Below are 4,051 nucleotides of genomic sequence, written 5' to 3' on the forward strand. Positions count from 1 at the left end.
AGTCACGTAGAGCCGTTGGTCCCGTTGCTGAATAACCACTGGTTCCATGCAACGTAAAAGCACCATACAAACAAACATTTGACCATGTGTCGGTTTGTCCGGCTTAGTATTATGGTACTGAGTGCTTACACTAGTCCTAACTCCTGCGTACGCTGCTCACGGGATGACGGCCAAAATTGGAACAGTGGAAGGAAGGAAGTCTGTATTTTGTAGTTATCTGGAAGTTTGTTTATGAAATGCACCTGTTTCTGTTTTCAGTGACCAGCTTGTTGAATGAATGTTTTTTTGTTTTTTTTTCTATTTTCAGAACGTCTCTTTTGCACCCGGTGGCGCTACAGAAGCAATCGCTCGGTGAGTACCAGTTATTATGTGCTTTGATTATCCTTTTGGAAGGAATTTAAGTTTGTATTAGTTTTAACTGTTAACTCCTCAGTGGTGAAATGCTGGGGACTTTTTCTCTTTTTTATCAATATTTCATTTGTTGTGAAGTGACTGGTTAGTTTTGCATTTCATAAATACATACAATACACATACATATATTATAATAATATAATATATATACTATATATATATATATATATATATATATATAATATATATATATATTTAATTTGGAACTTTTTTAATGCCTGTGAAAATTGATGGCATTTCTAAGTCTATTTCTTATTTAACTTCGTCCACGAGCTTCTTCTGAAACATTTTCTTTCATAACTGTGAGTGCTTCTTATACTTTTTAATTGTCTCTTAGTTTTTTCTTGTCAGTATCGTAGCTCCTGCAGAATAGGGAGAGTCTTAGTTTTTTTTTTTTTTTATAAGTTTGCTCTCTCCTTGTATGATCTTCACTTCTGGCAGTATTTTGTTGTATAGTCTTGGTGCGCAATGTTCAGATATAGAAAAAGCGCTAAAGTTGCGGATTGTGTTTTAATCTTTTCGTTCGTATAGTATTTAAAAATCGGGGTGCATGCAATCGTTCGTCTACTTCGTGTTGTGATTCCGGAGGCTTTATTTCACTCCAGCTCATAAATATTTTTGTGAAATTCATTTGCAAAAACTGTTCAACTCCGGACTCTGTTGCATGACCAAGTCAGGTCATTTGAATATTGTCACCCTCTTTTGGAAAGTAACAAGCATTTTTCTCTTATTCGTATTTGGTCAACTCCCCCCCCTCCCTCTCCCCCCCATAACCTCGTTGGCTCCTTTGATGAGAGAGAGAGAGAGAGAGAGAGAGAGGAGAGAGAGAATGCTTAACGTTTGGGATAGTCAGTCTGTTTCGAAGATTTTGTTCATTTGCATTAAAGGCGACGCGATCTTTAGTTATAAAGGTATGTGATGTGTTCCTTTCCTCGGAGGTTATAGGTCATCACCCACTGTCTCCTTTTTGTCACCCTACGGCAGTTGTTTAATTACTGACATCCCTGAGAAGTCAGAAACTTGCTTCATTTAGAATAAAAATTGCGATTCGCTGCATCTGATAAACAGTCAAAGTTCGCATTGACGCTCAGTAGCAGGAATTCGGTGACCTGAGTTTATAATATATCGTGTGTGGCGTTTCATCAGTGTTGACAGATATGTATATACTGCACTTTCGACATCCTATTATTTTTTTTTACATCTCTTCGTGTATTTTACATGAAAAAAAGTGGAAGGCATTATTGACGCTTTAGTATAGTTTCTGATATTCTCAAAGGAGGAAAGACACATCATTGTCTCTACTTATGCTATGTCGGTTTCCTGTAGGATGGAAGGGCCAGTGACACCATTGGCATTTGGTGGAAGATATCGAATGCAATAAAAGTTCAAACTGAGTTTATACGTCATCTATATAGTATCTGCGTGCCTGCAAGTTGAACACTAAATAGGTCTACATGCTTTTGTGTTGCTTTCCTTAGACCCCAGGGACCTTCTTGCAGCTGTAATTATGACTTCGTCGTCGTCGTTGGTGTTTGACCATGCACAAACATGAGCTCTTCTGTATGTCATGTTTATATATCCATCATCCTCTCTTGTCAGCTTTTCCCACCCTTCAACTCTCTAAGGCATCTTGATTCTATTATGAGCTCAGTCGCCATTTCCCTGTGGTTGTGGTTGCTGCTCTCCTCAAATAGGAGACGGCAGAAGCGTCGTCAACACAAAAGTGAGACTCGTTCTGAATGGCTTATTTGGACTTGAAAGCAGTTAGTCAGTCAGTCAGTCTTCTTTCTTCCCTAATTGGAAGAAGACGACGACGCTTGACGACTTTCCCCCGTGAATGAATTCGGTTGGGTTTCACTGTTAAAAGGAATGGAAGGTTGTAGTGACCACTTATTCTCAAGCTGGGGTCACACATTCACTTATCAAGACGGCGTATGCCCACGTATGTTGTGGGGCCGTAGAGTACAAAAGGGCCGGCCTGTAAACAGAGCTTGCAGTTCCCCTTGGGTTAAAGGAGTCAACTACTATATCTATAGATGTCATCGTGGCGTTTTTCCGAAACATCGTGACGTCGCCATCAAGTGACTTGACAGGCAAATGAAAATCGTAACATTTGTAAATGTTAACTGTCAGTGCACCCATGATTGAAAGTAGGAAATTCGTTCAGGCAGAGATGGAAAACCACAGATGAGTTACGTTTGTGATGATTGTTTTGGATAATGAAACATCATCGTGGGATTCTCAGGTGGATGAAAGCAGAAATAGAATTATTGTTGATATTTTGATGATTTGCAGTATTTATGTTGTATGGTATCACCAGGCACATTGATTTCGGCTGTCAGGCACCTGCCCACACCCCTCCCCCCTCCCCACTTACCTGCAGTAAATGGTAGGGGGAGGGGGGATTCATAGCATCCCAACCAAGGTGGGTGATTTTTTTTATTCTTAAAAAACAATAAAAAATAAAAAATAAAAATCAGTGATTTGATTTTTAAAAATGTATTTTGGCTTTTTTTTTTATTTTTTTATGTTTTTTTTTCAATCTTTTTTTTTTTTTTTCCCCTCAAAATCTATTGTTTCTGGTCGGACCCGGATCGACATCCGGGAATCTCCACTGTAATGGTTCGAGGTAAGTATCGCCAGGAAAAATACAAATTACCTAGAATTTGTGATTTCCCTTTGGAAAACTAATCCACTTGCCGACGAGTCATCTAAATATATATCGATATGTTTAAGGAATATTCGTGACAAAGAATCCCAATAGAACAAAAAATTGTAATCCATTTGGAAATCTGTTTTTTAAGAGTCTAGCCAGCCAGTGGGCTTCCAAAGCCCTCCATCCACTGGCCTTTAAAGGTTCCAGTTTCCAGGTTCCAGCCAGTGAGAGAAGGCAATGGAAAATTGGAAATGGTTTCTGTTCTTTGGTGGAGGTCTCTGATTGGCCGAGAGAAAATCTTGAGCAGTTTTCAGGCAGCCATGACTGGGAAAAAAAGGATATTCTAAATCAGTTTGTTTTCGTGGTGATATTTTTCACTAAGTACCTTTTTCTTTTTAGATGTTTTGTGCAGCTTTTAGGTTTAATATTTGTTGGCGTTCATCCGGGTAAAGGTCGATTGTCACAGGTATTTATAATTGTTTTGATAGCAATCCCAGTACTCACAGAGACCAGTGAATCGCCAGAAACCGTCTTATTTCAGGGCTCAGTTTTTTCCATGCTGGTAAACTGTAAGCAGTTGAAGGTGGAAATACGTTTTAAAAAACTAAAAATGCCACGAATTTTCAGGCAAGGGACAAACTGAGAAATTTTCAGTTTAGGGCTAATTCCTTTGATCAGTCACGGCTTCTAGTTGTTACATCTGTGATTGGCTGTGTGTTGAGGTCCTTTGTTTGCATTTTCTGTCGTGAAGGGTCAGTTTGGTTATATTCGATGGTATGTAGTATGTGCTGGGTAATGTGACAAATATGTTGATGTTATTGCCAAGCACTTTGTTGCTTAGCAAGCACTTCGTACACAATTCTGTTTTATTTTATACGTGCGTGGCACCATGGACTCCTTTACTTGAATTTCCCCGAAGTGTTTCACTCTCTCTCTCTCTCTCTCTCTCTCTCTCTCTCTCTCTCTCTCTCTCTCTCATTGGTT

The 4,051-nt window shown here is 39.1% G+C and overlaps 1 long non-coding RNA gene across 1 annotated transcript in view; it reads left to right on the top strand.

Moving 5' to 3' along the window:
• Positions 1 to 309: 309 nt before the first annotated feature.
• The window catches only part of LOC135202238 (uncharacterized), a 362,178-nt gene continuing 358,436 nt past the window's right edge, over positions 310 to 4,051 (top strand). The window contains exon 1 of the long non-coding RNA XR_010311693.1: positions 310 to 351. This is a non-coding gene — a long non-coding RNA (uncharacterized LOC135202238). The remainder of the gene's footprint in view (positions 352 to 4,051) is intronic.

The sequence above is a fragment of the Macrobrachium nipponense genome, chromosome 30 (genome assembly GCF_015104395.2).
Source record: "Macrobrachium nipponense isolate FS-2020 chromosome 30, ASM1510439v2, whole genome shotgun sequence".
In the NCBI taxonomy this organism is placed as follows: domain Eukaryota; kingdom Metazoa; phylum Arthropoda; class Malacostraca; order Decapoda; family Palaemonidae; genus Macrobrachium; species Macrobrachium nipponense.